Source organism: Poecile atricapillus, chromosome 11, assembly GCF_030490865.1.
Source record: "Poecile atricapillus isolate bPoeAtr1 chromosome 11, bPoeAtr1.hap1, whole genome shotgun sequence".
Classification (NCBI taxonomy): Eukaryota; Metazoa; Chordata; class Aves; order Passeriformes; family Paridae; genus Poecile; species Poecile atricapillus.
The window spans coordinates 8574813-8589973 of record NC_081259.1 but is presented as its reverse complement, the minus strand read 5'-3'; the positions used below and the strand labels follow the sequence as shown (position 1 = coordinate 8589973).

Sequence of the window (15161 nt, the reverse complement as noted above, 5' to 3'; positions counted from 1 at the left end):
ACATGCTTCACTGCTTAGTCCTCACAACTCCAAGTGCATGGGTGTCCTTTTTTGGCCAGCAATAACACAAACAATCCGGTGCACAGCTATGGAATAGTTGCCTCTGCACATCAGAGAAATTTTGTGTTTTTTTCAGATGCTCCAGCCATAATGAGGCATTAATGATCTGCTAAATGCAATGCAGAGGCCAAGATGCAGTACAGCCATCCAAAACACGGAGCCATGCAGCATGTGCTTACCTGGCATTGCTGACAGTGAGATACTCCCTGAGATCTTCAGCACTGGCTCTCCCTGCCTTTACTCCTTTTCCAAACAAAGCAGCCCGGAAATGCCTCCAATTACTTTAACAGATCGCTCAACAGGGCCAGAGATCCCGGGTTTTCTCAATGAATGTGGGCAGCCGGTGCACAGGCACAGGAGCACCAGCAGCCAGGGCTCTCCTCCCTTTCGGTGTCTCCTGGCACTGCTCAGTGTGACATTAGCGCAGGATGGAGCACGCTGGAGCCAGGACACAGCCTGCCCTGCCATATGTTATACATCAGCATCTTGGGCTCTCTTCTGACCCAAAGCAAGCCTCTGAACTCCCACTCTCTCTCCCTCACTAAAAGCAATAAGGGGCCCTGCCAAGCTCTTGATAACTTTTTGGAAAAAGAGCGTTGTTAAGAATTAAAGCTTTAAATAACGGGTGACGAGTCCCCCGACAGCCAGAAGAGAACACGAGCTGCTGCAGCCAACTTACAGGCTTTGGGCTAGAGCAGCAGCTGCCATGGACCAAGATGTAAAATATACAAAGCACAGAGAACAAAACCAACCTAGAACATTGAGAAATAAATTAAAAACGCTTTTTATACCTTACAGGTTATGTTTTCATGTCAACTATATATTTGGGGGAAAGTGTTTTTCTTGGAACTACCCTTGACTTTTTGGTCTCATTTTCCAGAGGTGATAAGCAGTCGTTGGAACAAATTACTTGTTCTCATCCCTTTATATCCTGGCATCAATGTGGCTGACAGCAGTGCCAGGGGTCCTGCCTGTCTGTCCTTAAATCTCACTTAGAAGTAGGTGACCTGATAGCCTGGGCACATTCCCTCTAACACAGCCACCCAACTGAAGCTCCTGGAATGGGACCTCCACTCCTCAGCTCCCTCTTTAATATTTAGAACAAACTGGACCCCCAAAAGTTCATTGTGTCTTGATACTTGAAAAGACCTTTATGAAAATGTGAAACACCCACAGCCATCACAGAGCAGCACACACAGTCAATGCTGTGCTAATATATTGACAGGAACATAAAAACCATCCACATGCCTTGAAATTGGAGTGGGCTCTGCTGTAAAACACTCCCAAGGGGTGTGTTCAGCCTGTCCCTCGGGATATCTTCCCTCAGACTGTCCGGTGGGGACCTGCTGGAAGAGGCACCAAATCCTAAAAGACAAAGGGAGGCCTGAGAATTGGGGCACTGTGATCAAGGATACAGGTCACATCTGGCTTTCACAATGTGCTGGCCAGATTTCTCACCTGAGCCTGCCCTAAATGTGGGTCCTGGGGCACAAATAGCAGCCCATAACTCCTACACCTCCCAGTTTATCCTTTGGAATCCACATGCGGTGCCCAGGGCACACAAAAGGGTTTTAAAATGCATTGATTGTGGGTGAAACCCAGGTGGTTTATTAGAAAACAGCCAGGTGTGTACAGATATATGAAACACAAACATGTTTTGGGTAAACATAAGAGATAATAATAAGGAGAGAGTTTGTATTCATGTATAGAAATATAAAATTTTATTGAGCATTTAACTATCGGCTACTAATAAAAATCAGTATTTTCTAAGAGATATGACACACCATTTCCAGGCACAATTGTGAGAGAAATCAGTGGAGAAGTGTAGGCAAATACTTGTTCTTAACAAAGGTTGCAGAAATACATATCTGAATTTTACGTCTTACTAAAAAACTAATGCTCTTGACATCAATAAATAAGAGGCAAAACATAGTTCTGCCATTAAATGGTTTTACCTGAGCACCAGCTGCTGCATTCTCTGTTAAGTTGTTGTTTGGATTTGCAATCCAGAACGTGCTGACAGCCCTGAAAAATCAAAATCAAAATGATGCTAAGCAGTTACCAAACAGGAAGGGATACATTTTCATAGCACTGCTCTGGACTTGAGCCACAACTCTCCTATTGACTTTAAAACTCCACACAACCTTTTAATGACACTCTTCAAGGAAAATAAACCATCTAGTAATGTCAGACATGGTCATTTATGGAGCCACATGCTGAACCTATTGTAAATTATATGTGAACGTTAACACAAAATCTGTGCTCTGTTCAATGCAGCTGAAGGAAATCCAGGGGTTGGAGTTTTTTTTAAGTTAAGAAGCTTTGGAAAATTTCTGAGAAGTTAAACTTCTGGTCTGTTTTCTGCAACTTTAGGGGCAATGGCAGGAGTTAGGGTGTTCTCTATGAATTTATGAAGCTTCTACATGAAAAAACAAAGCAAATATCCTTGCAAGCTGAAAATGGCCCATTAAGAAGAAGATTAAGAGGACATGATGTTTGTCCCAGTAAAGAGTTTTTCTTCAGAGGGAGGATCAGTAGTGGTACACACAGGAGCCAGATATAGCTATAAAAACATTGTCATCTGTTCTTACTTCATTGGATAACATCTTTTGCAAGTGATAAAGATCATGTATAAAAACACTGCTAACCTTCTATCACTGTCAGAGGTGCCTCCCTCAGTCCTGGAGCTGACTCAAACTACAGGCAGTGTGCATAACTGTGGACTGATCCTAAAACTACTTAAAGGAAGATTACAGGCATAATTAAGGGAAAATTGCAAAACACTGGTTTTAAAAATACCCTCAGCTCTCAGAGAGCATGTTTGAATCAGTGTCATAGAGTAAATATCTACATAAAGATGGATAAAGATAAGTGTGTCTTGCATGGTAAACCAACAAATCAGCATGGTTAATCCAGAAATTGTTACGATCGCAACATTTCCAAAATTAAATAAGCTAGTCTTTAAAATGCACCATGCAAAGTAATTTATATTAGTGAGATTCACATTCTTTCTCCTCCATTCTCAGAAGGTGCAGGGCCACATCTTTCCTGTAATGATCATCTTGGGTAGAGATGGTATTTTACTATTTCAGTCTATTTAATATTAATTGACATGCTCAGGGATATTGCATTAAACCCTGATTTGACCAAAAGGACTTAGCACAAGCTTCCTTTGATGTACAGCCTCATGAAGATAAATTCAGAAATCCTTCTTTTAAATGTAAATACTAAATTAGGCTAGTTAAAATACCAGCTATTTGTTACTAAATCTTACAGAAACCTTAACTTTGTACTCAAATGATCCCTGTCAGCATTTATATTCCCTCTTCAGGCATACAAAATTCCTGTTGACGTCAGTTATGTCTGTGCAAGACTGCAAGATTAACTAATATTAACCTACTTGGTTATTTTTGTATACAGAGGGATACTTGAAAGAAATCCATTTCGTGGAATCATATCCTGTAATTTCCCCTTGATGGGCTGCAACTGTACAGAACATCTGGAGTCACAAACAGTATAGTCCCCATAGGTATAGCTCTGCTGGATCTCATTGTTTCCCTGGCAGTCACCCCTCAAACTTGTCATCTGCTGCTCTTGTTTCTGCCTCAATGAGGGGTCCAAAAGAGAGTTAAAAATGAGGCACAACACCAGCAGTACCCAGCTCCCACTGACTGAGTGCTGGAAATCCACTGGGACCCTACACGTGGGTACAGCACCTCGGAGTGAGCCACAGGGAGGGTAATAGAGACCCTGAACATGTCCCTCCCTCCCAGCTGAGTGGTGGAAACACAAATAGGAAATGGATTTAGACAAAAAGGCAAGTGTCCCTGCCAGCCTGCTAAGATCAGTAAGCCTGGCTACTTCCATGCTCCCAAATGATGGGCAGAAGCTGTGCTAAGGAGGCCACAGAAGACTAGATTTGGACAGAAAACTGCAAGAACAAACTGCTCATTGTTTTAAATAGCATTTCAGTTGTAGAGTTTCATTCTCCTGCATTTAGCTGCAGTTTGGCTAATTGTGCTTCAGAAGGCTGCATGAAAAGTCAGACTTGTATCCAAAACCAGATTTTAGTTTCAATTAATATGATTTGTCCCAGCTTCAGGCTTGCATGGCAGCCCTGAAAAGTCACACACAAAACTATAGTGATCATTCTCGTGACCAGGACTAATGTGAGTTAAAGATCACTTACATTTGCACTCAGAGATAAGGGTCCATGCCACCAGAACAAAACCCCAATAACTGATCAATTCCAGCATAGCACTGACAGAAAACCCAAGCCTGGAAAGGCACCCACCTGCAGTACTGTCACACTGGCATTTTACTGTATGTGCTGGCATGAAACACTGTCCCCAGCACAGGCTGCAGCCTTGCTGCTGTGGCCAACACCAGATGATTAAGATGCCTCCAAACACTGAATTATACATAGTTCAGCAACACAATATACGTGACCTTTATGCACCTCGGCGTCAGACATGAAAGGGACCTGCAGTCTGCACACGCCTGACATGTGCCCAGCACCCAGCACATCCCAGCCTCCCGAGGAACCCCAGCTGCTGCTGCCTCACAGAGCACCACAAGCCTGGCTCAGAGCAGCAGATGGAGAAGGGGACAGCAGACAGCTCTGCATGACCCACACAGAGTGGGGCACAAACCATCCTGGCAATGTATGTCTAAAATTACATCCTCTAAAACCTCAGGATAAGAGGGGAAACCTTCTCCCTGGTTTAATCTGCTTCAGGGGCTGGAATTTCATGATCTGATGCTGAAGCAGGTACCTGTCTGTGTTATTTAGCTGCCTTGCTCTGACACACATGCTGCTCTCTGGAACTGCAAGTCATTTTAAATTCTTTTTAATCAAGGCTTTTTATTGCATTTAACTGTTCTTCATTTTAATGACTGTGGATCAAAGCCACATGATTCTTTCAAAGAATCACATATTTAATCTTTTCTGTAAAATCTTCTCACTGATTCGAGTACTCAAAGCCCTCAGGGTGACATGACCAGGGCTGGCTCTCACTTGGATTCTTGATTGCACCATTGCACCCCACACATCCAGATAAATCCTTGAGTACCTCCCTCCTGATAAAGAGCAAGACCATACACCATTCTTCTAAGGACCATTATTAGCATAAGGCTTTATTTTTCATCCCAGACACATTACTTGAATTCCAGAGGTTTAATACCCAAGAGGAAGAAAGAAAGCAAAAGTACATCCACACATACTGTACAAGTCTCCTGTCAACCTAAGCACTCTGTACACAGAATTAGGCTCTACAGACAGAGAAAATCACAAATATAAGAAGGCAATCAAACACTGTGAGTGATCTGAACAATATAAATCAAGTTGAGGATGCATGAAGAGTGCTCTTGTGTTGTACAGGTCTTGTATTGTATTTTCATGAATATATTTTTTCTGTGAAAGGGGACCCTTTCACACATGGAGCACATCTCTATTTTGTGTCTTACACAGCTTTTTCAGCCCTCACAGGACTGAGAAAAAGGAAAAACACAGGAGGTCAGGGAGTGCTGCCTGAGCATCCACCCAGTGAATGAGGAAATGCCCACAGACACCAAAATATCACTCAGGGTCCTGCAGAGCACAAGCAATTGGACACGTTGGGACTGGAGCAGGAATCTCTCTTTTCCAGCTGGGACATGTATGGCTTTTGTTGTGACCTTTTTTTTTAAGTTCCTCTTCACAATGCCCTCGTGAGGATCTAGGTCAAAGCCAAGTTCCTGAGGACTTTCCTGGCACTGAAGTGACCATTTGGGTCTGTTCTGCTCATATTTCATTCCCTTTGTCACATGAACATATTTTGGGTTATATTTCACTTTGCCCTGACTTGAACAAGCCCTGTCTTTTTTATCACATTGCAAATTAAAGGTCCATTGCTTCAGTTGGCTCCATTTATAATTCACTGCTTTAATTAAATTAAATGAAAGTTCCCATTATTACAAACTGTCCAGAATTACCATGACAAAGATTTCCCTATATCTGATCACGCTATATCTGATCTGATAATATTAATTAGGCTGTGCTGAGGGAACCTGACATTTATTTCAAACAGCTGCACTACCAGAGGAACAGTCCTAACTCAAACAGGGGAGAAGTCGGGACATTTCTTGGGGAAAAGATGCCTTATTTCAATACTCTGATTTCTCTTTGCATCACAAATTGTTCTTGCTATTTAGCCCTGACTAAGCAAAGAACTGAATTTGTTACTAATAAAATAAGTCTCCTACCAGAACGCCATGGGCTCCAGGTATGACAACAAACCCAGGGAAGCAGTGGTGACAGCCAGGTTATTGAGGTACATTGGGTGTTCTTATCTTCCTCTCTCATCCACATCCTCAGCCAGCTGAAAATGCACAGGGTAACTGCCCAGGATTTGCTGCCCCGTGTTTTTCCAGTTCCACTCCTGACATGTGAACAGAGCTAAAATTCTTTAGGATCTGTTGAGACAAATGTAGATCCCGGTAAGGTGTTACAACAGAAACACGCACAAAAAGAAAAACAGGTTTGGTGTTTTTTTCTCTCTCATTAGGCAATATTTTTTCAGAGTGAAACATGGTCTGGTCCCAGGAGGAAGTGTGAGCTCGGTGTTTCCACCCACAGCAGCTCAGGACCTGCAGAGCCCAGCGGCTGCACACCTACGGGCACGGGGTGCCAAGGAGCAGCTGCCAAACAGCATGTGCAGTGTTTAGCAATAGCAGTGACAGACACACCGCTCCTGCCAACTGCAGAAAGGGGGAGCGTTTGCCACCAGGCTCTATTTCCTGGCAGCTTCTACTGCAGAGTGATTTTAGCCCAGACCTGCACAGCTCCCGTTTCCACCGCCTGCTACAGCAGCAACTTTACACAAAGCCCCTGCAACAGCAAGACTGTGCCTCCACCCAGAAGGTGTGAGACAGCTGAGAGGAGGCCAAGCACAACAGGGTGAGACCCAGCACTGCTCTGAGCCAGGGAGGGAGCAGGTTTGATCTGCAGGATCCTCAGTATCTTCAGTGACATCTCATGAGCTAACTTCACACGGGTCCCACTGACAGCAATGCTGCTAAGGAATCCCCTCAAAGGACATCCCCTAGAAGGGCACGTTTTTATAGACACAGTGAAAAAAATGTCTTGTTCAAGTCTAATTTTGCAAGACAGGCTAACAAATTTCCCCCTTTTTCATAGACAAATATACTTTTTCCCACACACACAATGGTAATTTGATGCTTTATATCACTTGTTTACAAACTAGGAAAGGAACTATCTGAAACCACCTACAGGCAAACACATTAAAAATTACTTTAATGTGCCCTCCAAATGCATCAAAAGAGAAAAACTGGCATTGATATCGCCCATAACAGGAGTCTTCCATTTCTCCTTGAATAAGTCTACTTCTGGTCAGAAAATCAACCTCTGCCCTCCTATCAACACCATCTATGACTTCTCAAGTGGGCTGCCTGTGGAAACCAGAAAACTTTTTATTCAGGATGAACACAACATCTTTATTATTGAATTGTTCTGGGCAAGTGCACACCTTTCTTTTAAGCAACCACCAAGTCTGGGTACATGCCAGATGCTGGTATCTGATCCCAGAGGCTGCTACAAAGGACTGCTGCCTCTGGTAAAACTTTCAAGCCCCAAAATAAAACTAGGGCCTTCAGCTCTCATATGTGCCCTTGTGTTTATGGGATAAAAACTACTTAAAAAGACAAGTAAATGTAGAATGTAAAAGACAAGACAATGCAAATATTTACTACAAATGAGTACCCTGATAAAAAATATTTCATACCATCAATTTTCACTTGATTGTTTTTTCTGGGACAAGGAAGGAGATTAAACTCTTCAGCCTGATGCATAATCTGTACTGGCAGTGATGATACCAGGTCACCAGGTAACCAACTTGTAGCCTCATCCACCAGATGAGGAATTATTCCTTTGGACACTTCCACTTTAAATCCATTATAAGGCACGCCTGAAAAATGAAGCAATCAATTATTTTTATTGTTGCACGTGGCAGAATCATGCAATTAGATGAAGAGCATACTGATTTAATTTTGATCTAGATAACCCTGTGCATGATGGAAGTGCTCTAGCCGTTAAATATGCCAGTGCTAGCTCTAAAACACTAAAACGTTACTTTGAAAGGGCACTTCTGTTAGCTTGGTCAACATCCACGAGCCAAAGACCACGGTATGATTATCATTGTTCAGGTTCACAGCAGCCAGGAAAAGCAGAGCAAAGCAACAGAAGGTGAGCAATTCTCGGGGAAGACTGAACCTTTTATCCATCCACCGAAAGCAGTGAAACTGGTGCCTTGTGTGAGGAAATCTCTTTGGGCTATGGCTAACCCTCTTGTTCCATTCCCGTGGTACTCCTGCTTATCCTCTGCTGAGGAAAGCTGATCCCCTCCGAGGATCCCCACCAGCGCCCAGGACTGCCTGAAGGAGACAGGGAAGGAGCAAACCGGTGATATTCCGAGCCCTCCACCCCGCGGAGAACTTAGACAGGAGGGAGGGCGCGGCATGGACAACTCCCCTCCCTCTGCCACGGGTGACCCGGTGCATATTCCTCCCCGGGTCCCCTCCGCATCCCTCCCGGGTCCCCGCCGCATCCCCCCCGCATCCCCCCCGGGTCCCCGCCGCCCCCCGCCCGCGGGCCCGGCCAAGCCCCGCTCCGCCCCTCGGTCGGGACGAGCCCCCGGCGGCGCGGAGCTGTCCATGGTGGCTCCGCTCCCGCCCCCGCCTCACCTGTAGCGCCGGCGGACGATGGAGCTGCAGCCCAGGCGCTCCCGCAGCTGCGTCTCCGGCGTGAGGCTGCGGGCGGCTGAGTGCCCAGGGCGGCCGTCACCACACCGGGGATGTGCCGGGGCTGCCGGGGGCTGCCGGGCCAGGAGGGCGCTGAGCCGCTGGCCCTCGGCCGGCCGCAGGTGGGTTTGGAAGCGCCTCCGCCGCAGCCGCGCCGTCCAGGAGGCGCAGACGGAGCCCGCGGCTGCCCCAGCGCCTCTCGGAGGAGTCGAGGCCGTGGCGGAGCCGGCCGGGATGAGCGTCCCGTCCAGGAGGGTCCAGGAGCGGCGCCGCTGGCCTCGTGGCTCCAGGATTCCGCCGCGACTCACGCCCACGAACTTCTGCCCGAAGGCCTCGGGGGCTCGCCCATACAGCGCGATGGTGGCCCGAGAGCCGCGGGGGCAGCGCTCCGAGCCCGTCTGCAGCTCCGAGCCCGTCTGCAGCTCCGAGCCCATGTGCAGCTCCGAGCCCATGTGCAGCTCCGAGCCGTCGCGGCTGAGGATGTCGCGGGCCCCAGGGCGATGGGCGGCCCGTGGGGGCGGTCGGCGAGCACCAGCTGCCCTGGGTGGCGAGGGGAGCGGAGGGGCCGGGGGCGCGCTCCGCCGGGAGATGCCAGCGGGCACGGCCGGGACATCCCCCGCAGCAGCCGGGCTCCGGGACGGGCGGCCCCGCTACCTCCGTGGCGGATGCCGAGGGAGTGGAGGGCGGCGGAGCCCTCGGGGCGCAGGGCCCAGCCCGGCGGCTGTCGGAGCCGGGTCGCCACGGGGCGAGGTGCAGGGCCCTGCAAGAAACGGGCGGCGGCAGCGGCGGCGGGGTCGGCGGGACGAGGGGGCGAGGAGGGCGCAGTACCGACCTGATGCTCCGGCCCATCGCTGCTCCGGGACGCGTCCCGCGGCGGCACAGCGACAGGGAGAGCCTCCGGCTCCGGCGCGAAGGGCAGCAGGAGCCGCGGCTCCCCGGGGCCGGTCCCGGGCGGTCCCGCAGCCGATACCTGCGGCCCGGGCCGCCCCCGCCCGCAACACGTGCGCCGCGACTTTGCACGGAGCCGGCAAAAGGCACATTTTGCTTTGGATGTTTGGATGGTTTCGTTGGGTTTTTTTTTTTCTTTTCCTTTTCCCCCTTCAGTTAACGTCGCGACGGCGAAAGCAGAACCCCCGTCCCCGCTCCACACACCCCCGCAGGCGGCGAGCACCAGAGCGGCGGCGCGGACAGAGGGAGCCGGCGCGGAGCAAACCCAGCGGCTGCTCGACGAGCGGCACCGGCGGCTTCCAAACTTCGCTGCAGACACTTACCTGTCCCGACAGCGCCGACCGTGGACTCTGGCCGCAGCCTCTCGGAGCTGCCGGGCACCTGGCGGGGCAGGCAGGGCAGGGGCAGGCAGGCGCAGGCAGCTCCCGCTCCGCCGCTCCGGCTGCCTCCCCTCCGCCTCCCTTTTTATATCCATCTCCCAACCGCTGGCGGTGCCCGCACTGTTTACAGCGGCTGAGCCGCTGGCTCCTCCCAGCCGGGGACGTTCCCTCCAGCCTGGACGTATATCTACGAGCGGCGCTCTGATGCTCCGCTGCCCGCACGGAAAGGTCTGCCCCGGCTCCGAGCTCCGGGGACAGCGGGCTCCTTTGGCGAGCTCCCCGCGGGGCTCTGCAGACCCGCTGAGCCCCCGGCGGGGCTCAACAGCCCCATGCAAAGGATGCGGCCGGGTGCCAGCTGTCTCTCCAAGGGCAGAGGGTTGAGGCACCCCAGCCCCCAGCTCCCGATGTCCTGCACCGGGGCTTGGCATGTCTTAGCCCTTCTTAGGAGGCGGCTGACCCCTCTGGTACCTTCCCGCGGTGGTGTTTCACCCTGTACTGTCGTGTGTCTGGCAGATCTATGTATGACACTGCAACCCAGCAGCTGCAAAGGCTCCCCTGACAGTGGGTGAGCAGAGAGATATTTGCCACTTCATCCCCCATCAACCTGTACTCAGAGTCTGCAGTGAGAGGAAGAGGCTCAGAAACTGCTCTGACAAGACAAACACAAAAACCCCCATGTGCTGGGACTGTTTTCCTGGCTCGGAAGGTTCTCAGTGACATGGCACTGCCTGTCACACCATCACATCTATCACACCTGTCACTCATCATCACACACCGGTTTGTTTTCCGTGAACCCCAACATCACATTTTTCCATAGATTCTGAAATACAGCACAACTGAGCTTCTGGATGACACATAAATACAGGTATCTGCTTTACTGCATCCACAGCCTCTCTCCCCCAGGGTCATAATTCCTCATCTCCATTCCAGAGCCAACATCCTGAGAGGACAAGCCAGAAGTGGGTAGGCAATGGTTCCAGGCGCTACTCCTGCCCAGGGCCAAAGCCAAAGAGGTGCAGAGCCACAGGTGCTGTCGGACTCAGAGACATTTGTGTGCCATCATCTGGTCAAACTGTTCCAATCTGTCACCTCTGAAATTTATTCTGGTGCAGGATTTCTTCTGACAGAGTGCACAAAGACGCTATAGTCATGTTAATAAGGAGCAAGTGCTGTCAGACAAAATATGGGAACAGACTGGAAGCAGAGGGGGTGGGTGAGGGGCACAGCCATGCCCCATGCTCCAGGCAGCAGTGCTGGTGAGGGAGCAACCTTCACTTATGCTTAACAAAACCCATCCACTCTCTTACACCCTGTCCTGGGACCCAGAGAGTTGCTGAATCTGAAGATAAGCATCCAGCCCAGGAAAACAAATCCAGATAACACTCCCTTGTTTCAATACTCCATAAATACAGGGAAATGCTAGAGCTGCCACCTTTGCTACCAGCTGTTCATCTGTCATTTAGTGCTGGCACTTCTATTCCTGTCTCAAATAGCTTTTGTCATTTTCCTTCCAAAAAAGCAGCATTAGTCAGCGTTGTGCCTCCTCCTTATCTGAATATGACACATATGAATGCAGGTCATGGGAACGCAGAGCTGTTACCAGAAGTATAGGAGGCTTCACTCAGGTTTTTAAAGAAAAATTTATCTACTCCTGGAAGTTTCAGACAAGACAAGACAAATAAGAGTACTTTGTCTTAAAACACTAAAAAACATTTTTTGTCTTAAAACACTTACAACTAAATTCTCTGAGCTCAGTGTTTGTAGAAGTGCAAAATTTGAAGTGAACCTGAGCCTTTTAAATCTGCCAGGACCCTAGAAATCTCATACAGTTATTTAAAGTATTTACTTAATGCAAAAGATTTCACAAAGTTGCAAGCTAAATAAAAGACATCAATAATTTAACATAGTAATAGTAGAGGTAAATGTAAAGCACTTGGTTAGTGTTAAGCTTTGTGCAGGCCTTACAGAACAATCAACAAAGCCAAAGTCACTCCTGCTTACCTGGGACTTTTCCTGAAAAAGCAACCAAAACCTTGAAGGTGTGAGTACTGTTTAAATCCATTAAAGGCATTTTCTCTTTCATAGCCAGAAATAGACTGGTTTGATTCTTTTTCTTTTCTTTTCTTTTTGAGAGAGAACTACTCTCAGGTGAAAGACTTCGGTGTCATTTCACCCCGTATTAAGTTTTCACTGGCCTAAGGAAGAAAATTTCAGACTGAAAGGGACTCAATATATCACACTATTTTCTAGAGCTGTCTCTTTTTAAAGTAAACATAGAAGCACTGGTTTCTATCTGCAGAGTGGTGTTTGGAAGCTAAACTCTTTCCCTTTCACTCTTTAGATTTCATTTTTCCAAGCTGATTTCTGTTTTGCAGCAGCACCGGGATGAAGTTTACACCACAGCCTCTGTTACAGGATGCGTGAGAACACTCCCCAGCAACCTCACACCTGCAAATGAGAATTCATGACTAACGCTCACTGCCTCCAACATACGCCTGGTGTAACTCTTCCTCACAAAAATAACCAACCCGAGCCCTCCTCCGAGTGCTGCTGTGGGTTATAAACTGCAGTTCACCCTTCTAACAAACAAAAATGGGACATTTTCTGTAATGGGCTGCCAGGGACGAGACAACCTCGATGGTCCCGTGTCTTGGCACGTCGCAGTGACTGTGATGCTTTGCCTACAAACACAGCTGTAGCGCTCGATACCAAATATCGACGGCTGAGATTCCCACAGTAAGGCAAGGGCAGAGAAGCAATAATCTGAGAGAGTGGCCTGCGGCAGCTGACTCGCAGGGCACAGACAGGCCTGTCCAGGGACCCAGCTCTCACAGGAGTGCAGGGAGGTTCCTCCCCTGGGATTTCTTCCCGGGCACACTCCCTCGCTGGGCGGTTTCCTGTTTCCTTCGAGAAAGGAAGGAGGAAGGGAGACAGCATCCCCCGAACAGTGCCCCGTTCCCACGGACTACCGGAGGCACTGCGGGACAGCTCCGGCCGTGGGGGCCCGGCGGGCTCGCCCCAGGGCCAGCACCAGCTCAGACCACGAAGGTGCCAGCCCGGAGCTCCCAGGGACACGGACGGGACATGGACGGGACACGGAGGGACACGGGTGGGACAAAGAGGGACACGGAGGGACACGGGGGTGCGAGCCGTTCCTGCAGAGCCGCGGGTGGCCGGGAGGCGGCGCCCTTGCACAGCCGCTGTCCTGCGGCCCGGCCAGAGCCCAGCGATCCTGGAGCCTTCACTGATCCTGGAGCCTTCACTGATCCTGGAGCCTTCACTGATCCTGGAGCCTTCACTGATCCTGGAGCCTTCACTGATCCTGGAGCCTTCACTGATCCTGGAGCCTTCACTGATCCTGGAGCCTTCACTGATCCTGCCCATCCTTCACTGATCCGGGAGCCTTCACTGATCCTGCCCATCCTGCACTGATCCTGGAGCCTTCACTGATCCTGGAGCCTTCACTGATCCTGGGGCCTTCACTGATCCTGGAGCCTTCACTGATCCTGGAGCCTTCACTGATCCTGGAGCCTTCACTGATCCTGCCCATCCTTCACTGATCCTGGAGCCTTCACTGATCCTGGGGCCTTCACTGATCCTGGAGCCTTCACTGATCCTGCCCATCCTTCACTGATCCTGCCCATCCTTCACTGATCCTGGGGCCTTCACTGATCCTGGGGCCTTCACTGATCCTGGAGCCTTCACTGATCCTGGAGCCTTCACTGATCCTGGAGCCTTCACTGATCCTGGGGCCTTCACTGATCCTGGAGCCTTCACTGATCCTGGAGCCTTCACTGATCCTGCCCATCCTTCACTGATCCTGGAGTCTTCACTGATCCTGGAGCCTTCACTGATCCTGGAGCCTTCACTGATCCTGGAGCCTTCACTGATCCTGTCCATCCTTCACTGATCCTGGAGCCTTCACTGATCCTGCCCATCCTTCACTGACCCTGCCCACCCTCCGCTGACCCTGCCCACCCTCCAGCGGTCCTGCCGAGCGATGAGTGTCCTGATCCTGGCTGTCTCTCAGCCCGAGCGCTGAGTGCGGTTCCTGGCACGGTGCAGGCCCCCCCCATGCCAGCGATGCCCACCCCTCAGCTGCCCCACCATTCCTGTCAGCCAGCACCAGAGAGCGTTTGAGACACCAAACCCACACCTCCTCCTTGTGTACCTACCTGTTAGCTCCTCTTTAGGCTTTAATGGCATTTTTCTTGGTTTAATAATTTGCTTCTGGAGCAGGGAGAAGGCCTTGGACTGCTGGGCTTGAGACAGCACTCCCAGATTCCCGAGGAGCCGGAGCATCCTGTACAGCAAGAACAGCTTCACCTTGTGCTGGATCACCCTGAGGACACTGATGTGAATTTTGGGCAGGTTGGCTTGTTGATCCCAGCTACAAAATCAAGAGGTATTCCAGGCCAAGCTAGGCCCAAAGGTATCCATTTAAATATATCTGAAGAGTTTAAGGAATACTTTACAGGACAAATACTTCTCCTGTGGCTTGTGGCCCAGGTTCTGACTTAGCAAACCTCTCCTGTGATAACTCAAGAGAGAGCTGCTTTGGAACAGGCTGGAGGGTTTGTAAGAGCCCACAGTCCCAGGAAGGGTTTTCTTACTGTGCAACAGTCTTTCATAATCCATGTCCCACAGAGAACTTCTGGGATTTGGCCTATGTTCTGAAATAATTATAAATACAGTGAACGTATTAAACATAAACAGCAAAGAATCCCCAGTTTGTTTCCTCAAAATATATGTGTACGTAACTACATTTATGGATGTTCTGCTGCAGCCCTGGCTACAGATCACTGCACCACTTTGACAAACACTGAATGTTTCAACAGGCCAAATCAAGAGATTTATGATAGATAGGTCTTAGGTACTAAAATGTAATAATAGTTATATATATTTTTTAATTTAAATTATTCGTTTCTTTAATGCTCAGGAAAACTATCTTCATTATTCATACAAATACCCAAAGAC

At 49.3% G+C, this 15161-nt stretch overlaps 1 protein-coding gene and 1 pseudogene across 2 annotated transcripts in view; both read right to left on the bottom strand.

Annotated features, from left to right (window-relative positions):
* LOC131583181 (cell surface hyaluronidase-like) overlaps positions 1-9308 on the bottom strand; it is a 44741-nt pseudogene extending 35433 nt beyond the window's left edge.
* The window catches only part of CEMIP (cell migration inducing hyaluronidase 1), a 100773-nt gene extending 90526 nt beyond the window's left edge, over positions 1-10247 (bottom strand). For both annotated transcript variants that reach the window (XM_058847106.1, XM_058847107.1), the window contains exon 1: positions 10128-10247. The gene's annotated coding sequence lies outside the window, so the exon portion shown is untranslated. The remainder of the gene's footprint in view (positions 1-10127) is intronic.
* Positions 10248-15161: the final 4914 nt, after the last annotated feature.